Here is a 16,476-nt window from a genome sequence, read left to right as displayed (position 1 = left end):
CGGTAAAATTTTTCCAGAAAGCTGGCAACCCTATAGATGTGTCTCTTATAAGTTTTAAGGGCATTGACTCAAAAGGGAACTTCAAGCTACTTTGAAAAGCATATGTTTTCCTACTAGTGAATCTTATTAGTTACTGCTGATGGGAAAGAAATTAGGGGTGTTTTGTCTCCCGTGGCAGACCAGGTCTACTGCAGGTGTAAATATGTCCCGTGTGCCATTGGCATAGGAGGAGCAACATCACAAGACTTTCATCTGCTCACTGATCATTTGGTGGCACAGTTGATTATATGTGCAAAGTATATTTAACTTAAACATGGGCACTCTCCCCAGTCACTCCAGCCCCTCTAAAGGGTTTAACACCACAGTTTGAGGACCATTGGACCATCTTTGCACAAGATACAGCTAAGGCTAATTACCGTAGACAGATTTCACCCCACCAAGGAAGTTAGTGGGATTCTGTATAGCTTGGATGGTTAGATGAGACCCAAATCTCTAACCTTATAAACCACCTGTGGTGTCAGGGCAGTTTGATCATAAGAGAGGAAATAGGAACGTTAGAGAAGTGTTTTTTAGAGCAGTGACTTTGGGCAGGTAGACCATAAGACCTGACAACAATTTTGAAATGCCACTGGGTACTGATTTTTCACATGAAGCCTTGAGTAAATGTATACTTGCATGGACCATTTATTGTTCAGAAGGCCGTACCATGGTGTCCACAACAGTTTTCAAACTGTCAGTAGAAGGAGAGAGATTTTTGTTTAGAAGGAAAATAGAGAACTCTTCTGAAAAGTCACCAGAGATTTCATATGTCTTTCCTGAGCAGAGCAACATCAGAACATCAAAACAGTTTCCTTCTCAACATAAGTCTCTCTCCGGCTGTCCAGTTTTAATAACTGACCAGCAGGTGGCACTGTTGTCATAAAATTAATCATATAGACAGTTTAATAACAGCTTAATAACAGCCTGACAATAAGAAAAAATAATTCAAATTGAAAAAGTGCAGAAAAAGTGATTTTACATATTTTTTTAAGGTTTCTAGTTCCTTTAAGTGGACATGGTAGTGAAGAATAAGCACTAATGGATTTCTTATAGGCAGAGGGGACAGATCACACTTGTCACACTCTCTTTCTATACATCAATCAATATTTTTTTTGTTTGCCTCCACGCAACTATTAACTTGCAATAACCTTTACACTGCTGATTCATTCAGACACTTGGTTACACCTCTGATTTCACGCCCTTCATTCAGAAAAGGAATTATTTTACAGAATGAATACCGACACCCTGCGCTGGCTGTACGGTTCATAGCTGAACAAGTCATTAGCAGAAAGAATCATGGAAATGAGATGCAGAATTCGGATAATTGGAACGATGTTGCTCAAATGATTCACCCAGCTGCCAGGAACTATGAGGGTTGATTCTCAGCACCCAGACATTTTTTCCCCTTACTGTTACCAACATATTCATCACCCAGACACGACTGGAACAGTATTGACCCATCAGTAACCCCATTGCATTTAACTTCCCAGATAATGATATTTATGGAACTGCAGCTCCTTTACAATGTATGTGTTGCCGTTTATTTGTACTTTGTAGGGCATGTGTTTTCTAAACAATGAAAAAATCACAGAGATGATAAACATGTTAGCAATAGGATTTGTCTGCCTATTGTTTTAGTTAAAAAAAGGACATATTTTGATATTTGTAATAAACTGCAAAAACAATGCGGCTGAAGAATAATCTGATTTTACACTATCACTTGTCTCCTTGAGTCAGTACAGGAGGAGAAAAAGCTATTTAGTCACACTTCTCCCTCCCAGTTAATCCCTTTCTAGAACCAATTTCCCCCTTATCTCTTCAGTCAGAGACACACACAGCAGTGCAGAGAAGGAGAAGCCACTTGAAGATCTCCTATTTATATGTGAGTGAGCATATCACATCAGATGTGAGGGGTTTTAGGTTTGTTTGTAGGTTTGGAGACAAGGGGCTCATACTACACTTATCATGCTTCAGCATTCACTTTTTACATGAATGTTACAACACTACGAATAATGGATCATTTGTTTATCTATGTAGCTATGGGAAATATTGTGTATAAAGCATTAGCAATGACAAATGGACGTGTGTTCAGTTATGCTCCAGAGATTGTTTTTGACTGGTGATACCCCCAAGTATTTTTAGTATTATAACAGACAGTGTCGGACTGGGACACCAGGCAGGGGCCCACCATAAAACCATAGACCAGGGGCCTACTCTCAGTACTAATATTCTTCATCTCCTCAATCAACCTCTATTCTCTTAGTTTGTTTTCTTTACATACTATAATCGATTATTCCATCTATTCAGCCTCTTTGTTCTCATAGAAATAGGGAATGGCCATGAAATAGGCCAACAGTTTAGCAGCATGAGGGGCCACTGACACCTGGGCCCACCGGGTCCCCTGATAACAGACATGATCAGGGTTTTTCTGGTGGACCTTTGGCATCCCAGCCAAATATTGTCCTTCTGGCACTGTCCTGTGCTTTTCATTCACTCTTATTAAGAAGGATGGCACAGGCCGGGACTAGGATTCTAAATAGACCCTGGCAATGGAAGTAGACAGAGGCCCAAACAGCACCCAACAGTCCACTAAATAGTGTCTGTATATGGGAACTCCCCAAAAATATAACTTAAGCTTTTTGAAAAGTAAACATAATTTCAAGCAACTTTGCAATATACATCAATTAAATATATAAACTTTTTGAGGAAGTGGTTTGTCCACGAAACGCGTCAAAGCTATGGAGCTATTGGGCTCATTACGCTCTATTGTTACTTTTTAATAATCTTTAATAAACAGATGTTTTAAACTTGCTGGTGCTCCGTGACTACGACAGTTTGCAGATCAATTAAATATATGCATGACTTTTCATGATTTTAATGGTTTCCCTAAGCCTAGGCTCCTGCTCTCCTGCTGATCTGTCTGACTACTTTGCTGAGCTGGCTGACTACTGTAACTTTGTATCAACAGCCAGCTGTCCTCAACCTGCATCCTCCAAGCCCCACAATTCCCTGCACACGTGATTTCAATAAGAAACAGAACATCACAGTGCAATGCATTGTGGGTTATGTAGTTCCTGCATGCTCCTGTAAGCTGCGGAGAAGTTGTTACAATTTGTAACATCAGTGTTTAGTCCCTCCTTCCCTGCCAGGATTTCAAATGATGCAGAAAGAGAAGAAACTGTTAAACAGCTGGATTTCAGCATAGAAAATGGCATTTATTCATACTTTTTGAAGAAACAGGTAACTGTGATGGATATATTATGGGTTTCTGTGTTATGTGGGCCTCTTTATCAAATGTTGGGTTGGAAGTAGGAGTTCTCCTTTAAAGGGGTTGTTCACCTTTAAATTAACTTTTAGTATAATGTAGAGAGCGATATTCTGAGACCATTTGTTTTCACATTTTATTGTTTGTGGGTTTTAAGTGTAACCTCAGCAGCTCTCCAGTTTCAGCAATCTGGTTGCTAGGGTCCAAATTACTAATAAAACCATGCATTGATTTGAATAAGAGACTATAATATGAATAGAAAGATGAGTAAGAAAGAGTAGCAATAGCAATAAATGTGTAGCCTTACAGAGCATTTGGTTTTTTTTTAGATGGGGTCAGTGACCCCTATTTGAAAGCTCAAAAGAGTCAGAAGAAAAAGGCAAATCATTTAAAAATGACAGATGGAGAGGGGTGTTGTGCGGCCATTGGCTTTCTCTAGATGGCAGCGGCAGAAAAAATACCCCCTATGTGCCAAGGTAGGAATATCATCTTGAGGATGAGAGAGAGAATCGTATTATATACATTTTACTACACATTACAGTGCCACAAACTACAGGAATAAATCATGTAGGGTGGATGGAAATTCAATAGTTGCAGGGCCACCTATAGAAGATTTTGCTCTCACCCTCCATTGCTTTCTTTACCCTAAAGATATAAAGATAAATATAAATGGACTACAGACATGGGCCTTTCTTCAACGGGGTAACTTCTTGGCCCACACTATGTTCTCTTTATTTTTCTTCCACCTGTTAAGGTGTCCCCTTGTCTTCCACTCATGTTTTTTCTCCCTATTCCAATGCTTGTTCTTCCCTATAATACCCCTCTCTGATTCATAGGACCTCCATGATCTTTGCCTTTTGCTTTTCCCATATCCCTATTCTATATATTTTTTCAGCTTCTTTATTTTTTTTGCACCTCCCCCAAAGCCCACAGGCACTGCCTGATACTTAACTTCCTTACAAACCCAGGGACTCCTCCTGCCTGCCCGTATTGTAACTAATATGATGATCCCTATGAAACTTGGTTGATTACAATATTTCCTCCCTGCCCACAGAATTACATTAAGAGCTTTCATATTCCACTGCAGTGAGTATTGGATGAAATCTGAATCTCCTGCAGTGCAACCAATACTTGCAAGTCTCGCTGCGGAGCCGGATAAAAGCAATCAATGTAAGTGATTCTGCAGATAGCAAGGAAATATTTAATGAACCAAGATATCTAGGGATCATAACATGGGACATATTAGTTACAGGGAGGGAATTGCTGCTGAGGTTATGTGCCCCAACTAGCCATGATTCAGGGCATTAACAGTAATGCCACTTGGTCATGGGGATCTCTCATCCATTATTACTTTGCACAACCTTTGCTCTCTATCATATCATTTTATTACAGGTTAAAGGGGTTGTTTGTCTTTAAGATAACTTTTAGTATGTTATAGAAATTTTCAACTGGCCTTCATTTTTTCCTTTTTATAGCATTTGAATTATTTGCCATCTAACTTTGGGGGTCACTGACTCCCATCTAAAAAACAAATACTCTGTAAGGCTACAAATGTATTGTTATTGCTACTTTTTATTACTTATCGTTCTGTCCAGGGCTCTCCTATTCTTATTCCAGTCTCTTATTCAAACCAATGCATGGTTGATAGGGTAATTTGGGCCCTAGCCACCAAATTGTTGAAATTGCAAAGTGGAGAGCTGCTGAATAAAATACTCAAAAACCACAAGTAATAAAAAATGAAAACCATCTGCAAATTGTCTCAGAACATCACTCTCTTCAGTTTTTCAAATTCGAAATTCGACCCTTGATAAATCTGCCCCTAGATGTCATATATCTAAATATTTACTTTTTCCCTCCAAGCTTTAATGTATGATCTCCTGGTCCAGACACAAACTCGAATGCACATAAATAACAGAAATCAGGAGAGCATAAGTGTCATTTCCCTGAGATGGGATGTAGCAAATCATAACTGTCATAAACAACTTTCTTTTCCTGTGGTGCTGATACTTTATTTAAGGGGAAATAAATTCTAAAATAGAATAAGGCTAGAAATGCTGTATTTTGTATACTAACCATAAACATGAACTTACTGCACCACAAGCCTAATAAAACAAACAATTTATGCTTTCAAAGTTGGCCGAAGGGGATCGTCATCTTGTAACTATGTCTTTGCAAGACCAAGACCATGTACATGCTCAGTGTGGTCTGGGCTTCAGTTGGGAGGTTAAGCTTAGGGATCGTCATAAATTATCAAAACAGCACAAGTCAAATGATATCTGCCAGAAGCCTTTACAGCAAGACTGATTAATAATCAGAATATACAGACTGCACTGGGTCTATGGATACAAATCTCTACACGGTCGCTGGCTGCACTACAGGGAAACAAACAGAGCTGCTCAAGGTCAGGGAAGTATGGTGGGGGGGTGGAGTCCTATTCTCAGCATTTAGAGCAAGTAAAATGAAGGGGGAATTTCACTGCATACAGTCGGGTTTCTTTAAAAAATGGTACACATTGTAGATAGATTTCTTTTTCATTAAAGAAAGCAAAAATGGGATTTTATTTTTTTGCCTTTACATCCCCTTTAATCACAAAAATGATAGCCTATAGTATAATGAAATGTGGCTGTTCTTGGTACATGAATTGTGGCAGTTAATGTATTTTATGACAGTATTTTATATATTTAAAAAAAACTCCATGTTTTTAAGACCCCAGCTTACTGCTGGAGACAAGTCTTCATTTTTGTATGTTTTTATTTTAAATGATTTAGATTTTTATTCAGTGACTTTCCAACTTTGGATTTCAGCAGCTATATGGTTACTATATTCCAGAGACTGGAAGATAAATAGGAGATCGCATGAACAGAAATAGAAGTAATAACAAATAACAATAAAACAGTAGCCTTATAGAACAATAACATTTTGGCTTACAGGGTCAATAACGTCAATTTGAAAGCTGGACGGAGACAGAAGTTTATGACAAATAACTAAAATACAGGTATGGGATCCCTTATCTGGAAACCACTGGTGCAGAAGCTCCGAATTACAGGAAGGTCATCTCTCCATGTTAAGCACATAATTTCTATTTGTTTTTTTCCAGTAAAAATAAAACAGTACCTTGGTAACTAAGCTGCATGCATCCATATTGGTGTTACAACAATCCTATTGGGTTATTTTAACGTTTAAATGATTTTATCAGCCCTAAAGTATCCAGAAAAGCCATTCTGTGCACTCATTTTTTTGATATTCACACAATCTTAAATATTATATGTATATAATTTAAATCTTTAGATATATGAATGTCAGTTTAGTGTTTTAGTACAATTCATTATCCTCCCTCATCTGATATTTGACCAATGTTTTCCTCATTACAAGGGTGTAGTAATAACAAACAGCATTTATGGAGAATGAGCTGACAATCATTGGTCCATCATTGGTCCCTGCCAGTGATGGGCGAATAAATTCACCTGGCACGAATTAGTGACGAGTTTCTGCTTTTTCGCCAGTGTCAAAATTATTTGCCCGCGTGTCTGAAAAGTCGCTCGCGTCAAAATCGTAGTACGTCAACACTGTTCAGACGCCCATTGACTTTAACTCCAGCGTCAGCTTGGACGTGGGTATCAATTTCCGATTTTCACCATTTTCTGTGAAAATGTCAGATTTTCCCTATTTTTCTGTGAAAATGTCAGAATTTCACAATTGTTTTGCGAAACTTTCCGATGTCACGATTTCCCCCGTGAATTTTTCAAGGGAGAAATCCTCCCATCACTAGTCCCTGCTGCTAAATCACTTGGTCACTTATTATGAAAGGCTTACACTGCACAACTGCAGCTACACAATCGGAGAGCACATCTCTCTATGTCGATATTATAGGTATCTCTGTCGTCTCACCGCTCTTCTGCTCTGCTTTCCTGAGCAGTGAAATAACACAGCAATCCATCATTTATTTGTCACTCGGCCAAAAATACATTTAGCATTAAGTGCTGCTAATGGGATTTCTTTATTTTCCTGTGTGAGTTATTCTGTGGTAGCGGAGAGTACGTGTTAATATATCGGTTTGGTTAATTGCCAAAGGATTGAAATAGGGGCAGAATATTTCTATTCAGTCTGCTGTTGCTTATGATGTATTTTAGAAACTGTAATAGAAATTATTGGTTTGTGGGACTGGAGAAGACTGGAAAGGTGGGTGTGCCCATATAGAGAGGGGGTGTTATAACATAAATGATGGATGCACAAGCTACAAACCTTCAGTTGTTGAACTACAACCCTGACCATCCCCACCGCAAACTTCAGCGACAGTTGGAGAGCTACACATTGCACCTACCTAATGATAGGGATGGTAATATCTAAACAAGACGTATTTAGCAACATTTTTTCTCAAAGGAATTCCGTGGTGCTGGGGTCCCACAGTAAATACTTTTTCTGGCATAACCTAAAACTAACTCTGTAGGTTGAGGCAGGCATGATACAGGACCAGTTGTGTAGGACATTGTGCTGGATCTGTTTAGACTTACAATATGCTTTCATTTTTAAAACTATAGAGCTTGCTGTTGATTGTCTGTGTATAAAAGGACTCTTGGTTAAACAAAAATGCATTGGATAAGCAGTTATACATAATAGTTATACATAATAACAGAGACAGAGACACCATAGTCTTGATGCAGAAAGGCCGCAGAGTGTGCACTTCTGAATATTGAGTTCTTGACTGGATTTGTAAAACAAATTATATATTATCTACTATGGGTGGACAGAGATACATTTTATGTCTATCAGACTTCCACCTGCCCAGCTTCATGATCTCGTCTGGAAAGAGAACACTGCAAAATGTGTTGTTACCTCTCTCAGTAAAGAAGTGGGTGCCATAATCTCTTGGAGAAAACCTGACATTTTTTATAAATATTCCCCTTTTTGATGTATAAATCAAATACATCAAAATCAAAGGCTATCATCTCCAATGCCTCTAAAATGATTATAAACTAGATTAAACCAAACATGGCAAATCCCTAAATGGTCAAATGGGACTAGCCATAGTATATTTACCCGAAGTGTCATTTTTGGATTTGTCAATTAGGATCCTAAATGAATATGCCTTTAACCCCCCCCCAGTAATAATAACTAAAAAGTGCACCACCTTCGATCATTCCCTACATCTTTAGCTAAAAAATAAAAATAATACATATATCACAACTTGACTAGGTACAAGCAAGGAACCATTTGAGTTAATTATGATAAAATGCACTCTGCGTGAAATGCATCAGGATTTTTTAGGATGTAGTTGCCTGGTTGTACCAAGCCCGGTTTTGATATCATCATGATCCTATCCTAATTCCTTTCCTTTATCAGCATGATAGATGTAAAGGTTAAATTCTTTAGGACTAGTAAAATCCCAATATTGTATTCCACTGCACATGTAATAGTCCAAATGTGCCAAGGGACACCTGGGAAACGTAAGAAACATGGCAGCTGTATTTACTATATAAGCACTCAAGGGCCATTGCCTATGGCAGCTGCATTGGAGGCCAGCCCTTGGGTGGGAAATATGGGAAATAAAAACATACATTAAAGGGGCTGTTCGCCTTTAAATTAACTTTAGTATGATGTAGAGAGTGATAGTCTGAGACAATTTGCAATTGGTTTTCATTTTTTATTATTTGTGGATTTCGAGTTATTTCATTTTTTATTCAGCAGCTCTCCAGCTTACAGTTTCAGCAATCTGGTTGCTATGGTCCAAGTTACCCTAGTAACCATGCACTGATTTGAACAAGAGACTGTAATATGAATAGATGAGGGCATGAATAGAAAGATGAGTAATTAAAAGCAGAAATAACAATACATGTGTAGCCTTACAGAGCTTTTGTTTTTAGATGGCAGTGACCCCCATTTGAAATCTGGAAAGAATCAGAAAAAGAAGGCAAATAATTCAAAAAGTATCAAAAATAAATAATGAAGACCGATTGAAAAGTTGCTTAGAATTGGCCATTCTTTAACATATTAAGGGGCATATTTATCAAAGGTTGAAGGTCAAAGTTAAAATAAACTTCGAACTTCGAATTCAAATAGACCAACCGAATGGTGGTCGAAGTTTTTTGGGGTCGAAGTGGGCCAAATTCGGCCTACTTCAAATCGTACGATCATACTTCGATCTACTTCGATTCAAAGTTTTTTTAAGTTCGAACTTTGATCTCCCAAACTCCCCCAATTGCCTCCATACAGGTTGTAGGAGGTCCCCCATAGGCTAAAACAGCACTTCGGCAGCTTTTAGGTGGCGAATGGTCAAAGTTGAAGTTTTAAAGAGAAAGTATTTAAAAAAAATTCAAAAGTTTTTTTCAACTTCGAATCGAAGTATGACTATTCCCCAGTGTCGAAGTACACAAAAAATTGCTTGAAATTCAAAGTTTTTCACTTCAAAACTTCACCTCAACCTTTGATGAATCTGCCCCTAAAAGCTAACTTGAAGGCGCAGTTCAGTATACCTGTTCTTTCTGCTCACATGGCAATTAAGCCTTGGGGGGCCTGATTGAGCCAAAATCAACCCTGAGGAAGGTGCTGCATTATTTTTTTCCCTGGGCCAGTGCATTTTTTTTATTAAGGAGTACCAGGTTTGGAAAAATATTAATTTGCAGTTATGGGGGGGTGTCTATACCAGGTTGGCACCCAAAAGCGAATTAGACGTTCCTTGTCCTTTAAGTCATATAAAATAATATAATAAAGAATGCAATACCAGACAGATGCCTTTTTATTAATGCCAGGGATGGACCTGAATTATAACCTTTCAGACCTTCCCAGACAAATAAGATCTTAGTGACAGAGGATTTTGCTTTTGCAGCCTGCCATACAGCCAAGCTATGTAAGTAACTGTCCCATGTTTTCTCAGACATATTTTGATTTTAGATCAATGATTCTACCTGAACTTGATCCAATGAATGGTCTGGACAGCCATATGATTTTGCATGAGCTTAAATGTTGCCCTGTTTTTTGTACCTTTACCTGAAGAGTGAACTTATTTTACCTATCAACTACCCACCTGCACATATTAGCATTCAGAACAGGATAGGACATTTTGGGGGGGGGGCTTAGCCGCCCTGGCCCTCCTGGTTCTGACTCCTATTGTCAATAAGTCTTAAAGTCTTGTTAAAACCCCTTCCTGTGGGTATTATCATGGTGGCAAAATTTAAATTCACTAAAAGTCACTGTCACTAAAGTGGTCTCGGTGCCTATAAGCTGAATGTTTTGTGTGGAGAAGATAGTAAGAAAGTGGATGCCACATGTATTAGCCACTTTTACGAAATTATTCCATAGAATGCTGTCAGTTTTTGTGTTATCTGGCCCAAAAAGCCATCCAGGAAATGCAATATAAAATTGGAATTGGTTAAAAGGGAGATCACCTACTCTAGAAAATTTGTGAAAATGTTAAAATAATGGCATGCAATGGAACATCCCACGGGGAGGCAATTATTGTAAAAGAATTGACCCATAAAATGAAAACCTAGCAGGTGGTTAACAGCTTTACTGAATTGTGTGTATGAAACATAACAGAGTTGTTAATAGATAGGCCCCAAGGGAATGATAAACAGTGTATAATGCCCTTTCACGCCCTTTGGGAATCAAGCCAAGTGGAGAATTTTTGAAACTGAACAGTGGGTCATTGTTCACCTTTTAGTATGATGTAGAGAGTGATATTCTGAGATAATTTGCAATTGCTTTTCATTTTTTTGTATTTGTTTTGAGTTATTTAGCTTTTTATTCAGCAACTCTACAGTTTGGAATTTCAGCAATCTGGTTGCTAGGCTCCAAATTACCCTAGCAACCATGCAATTATTTGAATAAGAGACTGGAATATAAATAGGAGAGTAATACAAGGTTGTAATAACAATACATTCGTAGCCTTACAGAACATTTGTCAGTGAACCAAATTTGAAAGCTGGAAAGAGTCAGAAGAAAAAGGCAAATAATTCACATGAGCCAATTACTAGACAGAATTCTGTCTTTTGCTTCCACACTTCTTCCTGTTACTGTTAGAGCTGCAGTATTTCTGGTCAGGTGATCTCTGAGACAGCACAAAATGATGGTTCAAGACAAGAGATGTAAAATGACAATATTTACTTTAATATATATACCAGTTTGATAAGATTCTTTAATATGCCACTTACTATGATATAAACTACCTTCTTTGGCTAAAAAAGATGCTCATAAACATGTGAAAGTTGATTCTGCAACACTGCTGCCTGACAGCCACATGGGTGACAAATTTACTATATGCCGTCACCCTAATATTGCCCATATCAGCTACCAAATCACAAACATGTGACTGCCCACAAAGTAGTTCTCTCGTGCAGCTAATGCAGGTAGTGCTGTTCTTTCTTTGAATGGTCTACAAACAAGACAATAGCTGCAATCTTCTTACCGTACAGAAAAAGAACACAGAGATCCATCATTTATGTCTTAGTCATCCAAAATGCATTTAGTGCTGTTAATGTGTTCCTTCCTCTGCGAGTTATTCTACTCTACTGAAGGGAACACGTTAATACAGCAGCTTGGTAAATAGTCAAAGAATGGTAATTGCAGTAGCATCTTTCTATTCCATCTATTTTCCATTCACTGGTCTGCGCTGCCCTACGGCTCATAAACTAGAGTGTCTGCTGTAGTTACTCTGTGTATTTGTGTATTAGTCTAAAGCTGAGACACTGGTGGGTTCTGCCGTATGACAGGGCTAGGTGTGCTCGGTTTAGTGTGGGCTAGCTAGACATCAAGCATGTCAACTGTCTGGGGTTGTTTGTGGAGACGTTTTGACAGTGGTGCATTAGCCATGAGATATGGTGGGACTGGAAAGTCAGCTCTTTTAGTGAAGGAACAAAATTACTAATGATGCCGCCCCACCTCGCCCACCTGTGAACTCACGTGGCAGCAGACCCATCCAATGGCGTTGAGCAGGGACCTCACTGTACTCCAACAAAGCCTGCCTAACAGAACCAGTATTTCCCAACAACTGTTTTTTCATTCTGACCACTGAGAATGCCCCATGTGCCATTAGCTTAAAGGGGTTGATCACCTTTGAGTTAACTTTTAGTTTGATGATATTCTGAGACAAGTTGCAATTGGTTTTCATTATTTATTATTTAAGGGGGTTGAGTTATTTAGCTAATTATTCAGCATCTCTCCAGTTTGCAATTTCAGCCATCTGGTGGCTAGGGTCCAAATTACCCTAGCAACCATGCATTGATTTGAATAAGAGACTGGAATATAAATAGGATAGGACCTGAACATAAAGATGAGCAAGAAGAAGTATTTGTACTAATAAGTGTGTAGCCTTACAGAGGCTTTTTTAGATGGGGTCAGCGACGCCCACCTGAAAGCTGGAAAGAGTCAGAAGAAAACGGCAAATAATTATAAATAAAATAAATAATGAAAACCAATGGAAAAGTTGCTTATAATTGGCCATTCTATTAAATACTGAAAGTTTACTTAAAGGCGAACCACCTCTTTAAAGGAACAGTAACTTCAAAAAAATGAAACCTTCCAAACACTTTGGGGATTATTTATTAAACTTCAAAAAAAACAACAAATTTTTCAGAATTTATTATACCCCGAGGATGGAATAAGTCAGAATCCGAAAATCCGGCATCTCAGAACTGCTGAGGTTGCATATAAGTCAGTGGGAGAAGTCCTGAAGATATCTTGATCTTCACTGGGTTACGTGCAATAATCCAAATTTATCTCATTATTTTCTGAAAACGAATCACACGCACAGGTTTTTTCACCTTATTTATCGATACATTATCCTGAAAAAAAACCCCCAAAAAATAGTGGAAAAAAACCGAATCCCACCCAAAAACTCAGTTAAATAAATCAATAAATGTGTTGCTCAGTGATGGTGCTTTATCCAATGGTGGCACAATCTCTGCCTCACTGGTAAATGTGCCACTAATTACGGTACATGACGGCAGGGCATAAGCTGTGCCCCTAACTTACTACTGACGTCAATGGCATTTTACAGATCCACTTAAAGACCATAATGTTCCCCCAGCCATCAAGTGTTTCATTCATCAAAAGCTCAATGAACACAAACTATTAATTTGCAGAGCTGTTGTGACTGTACATATAACGTGTTCTCTAAATGCTACAAGCAAGCACAACACAATTTAAACACATTAATGTGCGGCAGTGTTGCTTTCCTTCTAGGAACCAACGGTGTGAAGAGCTCATTCAGAGATATTTCTGGATTTTCAACTGATGTCAAATGCGTATACAAATAATGGATTGTTCATTTTGATTCATGATGGGGGTGGTAAACGCTTAGCAAACTTGTTTGGTATAAATTGGTAGCTACTGAGCCGAAAGCCTTAAGTGCTTGTACTTAAGGACTAGGCATTAAGTAGCTCTCTCTCCTTCTTTCTGCTTTACCTGCACTTAACGGCACAGCCAGAATAAAGAGTCAGCATATCCACCGCTGAATAGAGATACAGTGCTTCTAATCTGACCATTTTCATAATATAAAGAGGCTGACTGTTTCATTAACCTCCCATGTCCCAGTGAGATGCAAAATATCCCAGATTTACTTTCCAATAAGTAATAAAACTTTCTTTATATCAAATGTTCCTTCACATAGGGGCATATTTATCAAGGATCGAATTTCGAAGTAAAAAAAGTCGAAATTCGACCATTGAATTTGGGTACTTCGATAGTCGTAGTATTTTTTCCAGCGAAAACGGTCGTATTCGATCAAAGTATGATCAAAGTAAAATCGTACAATCGGATGATTTAACCCTTCGAATCGATTGATTCAAAGGATTTTTAAAAAAACCTTTGACTTCTCAAAACTGCCCCAAAAGTCTCAGATAGGTTCACGGAGGTCCCCCATAGGCTAAACAGCAATTCGGCAGGTTTAAGGTGGCGAAGTCGACGTTTTTTAAAGAGATTTTCGAGTGTTCAAATTTTCGAAGGTTTTCAAATCGAAGTCGAAATCGAATTTGACCTATTCGATGGTCGAAGTACCCAAAAATTACTTCAAAATTCAACGTTTTTTAATTCGAAAATTCACTTCGACCTGTGAAAATTCACTTCGACCATAGAGGCCTATAAACAAAGGGAGCTTTGCATTTCAGTAGCAGTTTTTTTTGGATACCAATTATATGAATATTATTACTATTTGCAATAAGGGATCTTTCTGTAATTTGGATCTCCATACCTTATGTCTCCTAAAAATCATTTAAACATTAATAAAATAAGGATTAATTATATCTTAGTTGGGATCAAGTACAAGGTACTGTTTATTATTACAGGAAAATAGGAAATAATTAGAATTATTCAGTTAAAATGGAGTCTATGGGAGACTGCCCTCCCGTAATTCAGAGATTTTTGGATAATGGGTCTCTGGATAACAGGTTTCTGGATAATGGATCCCATACCTGTACTGAGGTAAACAAGATGAATCTAATGTAACCTTTCTGAGAAATAAAATGACATATAAATGAGGCAAGTTTATTCTTAGGGGAAAATTCACTAGCCTCCGAAAATTCGCCAGCGATGGCTTCACTCACAGCGCAACACTTGGCCAGGTGTAGATTTGCCAGGACAATGCTAATTTACTAAAATACGAAGTTGCGTCCAGGGCGCCGAATGCTGGCGAAGTTGCGCTAGCGTTACTGCGCCAAGCGAAGTTGCGCTAGCGTTGCCTAATTTGGATGTATATGTTGCAGCAAATACATTACACTACACAAGCCTGGGAAACCTCAATCAAATAAAATAAAGTTGTTATATTGCCCTATACATGAGCCGAGTGTATAGTTTATGTGCCATATGTTAGGAAATGTAGGGGGGGGAAGCCGGGTACCCCAAATAAAAATTACGCTCTTTTGCAGCCTATCACCCTGAAAAAGGAAAAGACGCTAGCTTTTTTTGGGACTTTCAACTATTTTCAACTATTTTTTTAGGAAGTCCTATCTACTCTATTGCACTTCACCTGGTCTGAGGTGGTAAAGGCAAGTCTGGTGCAAGAGGCGCAAGAGGTAACGTTCAGTAAACGTTCAGAATTTTGTACATGAGTTTTCACATGATGAACCTTTTTCTCACTAAATTGAATCGGGTCAATTCTATATTAATTGTAATAATATCGAATTGGGTCAATTCAATATTATTACAGAAATGGCTCAGTATTTTAAACTGATAATATTTATAAAGTTCCTTATTTCCATGAGATGAAGCTCAATGTTCAATTTTCTCAATAGTTCCCCTTTAATTCCAGTTTAGCTTTTAGCCTTTACTAGAGAATTATATCCATCTTTTAGACGTAGATGGCTACATAGTACATCCCAAACTGCACTAACTAGAATCCACCTATGGCCCTGAATCCTCATACTTAACCAGAAAACCAGAGCTGCTCAGTTGATTGGCAGCCACCATGTGTAGACACATCATTTCTTGTCCCTGTATAATCGGTGCTGATTGCTGAACAGGACTGTGTGTACTGGAAATCAAACAATCACCTACTTGCATGTTAGAACACTTTTCTGTTGTCTGCATCCCAACACTGTTAAAAATAGATTCAACCAAGCCAACTAGCAGCTGGTGCAAAATTTGTCCACATCGCCCAGTGCTTTTTTACACTATAGACTTTCCGAATCCATAACAGCTTTGCAGGATCTCTCCAGACTTTAAAGGGTCCTACAGCTAATGTGTGACAGCTTTTAATTATATATAATGGTGCGAGTTGATTGGATTGCAAGGCTGATTTTGCTGAGACTGTATTAGTAACTGCTTCTGTACAACATGTATATCAGTGGAATCCAAATGGTACCTTATATTGGATGAAATTATAGGATAATAAACCACACTAGGTTCTCCATAAGGTAGAAGTAATGACACTTCTTAGAGAAGTACTTTAAGGCTTGAACGCTTCTTTGCACTTAAAAGAGAACTAAACCCTAAAAATTAATGTGTCTAAAAATGCCATATTTTATATAATAAACTTATTGCATCAGCCTAACTTTCCAGCTTTTCAATAGCAGCAATGATCCAGGACTTCAAACTTGTCATAGGGGTCACCATCTTGGAAACTCACATGCTCAGTGGGCTCTGAGCAGATGTTGAGAAGCTAAGCTTAGGGGTCGTCGCTAATTATCAAGCAAAAAATAAGGTTGACCTATAATATAAGCTGATGCTACAGGGCTGATTATTAA

The sequence above is a fragment of the Xenopus laevis genome, chromosome 3L (assembly GCF_017654675.1).
Source record: "Xenopus laevis strain J_2021 chromosome 3L, Xenopus_laevis_v10.1, whole genome shotgun sequence".
Lineage (NCBI taxonomy): Eukaryota > Metazoa > Chordata > Amphibia > Anura > Pipidae > Xenopus > Xenopus laevis.
This window is presented reverse-complemented; position numbering follows the sequence as displayed.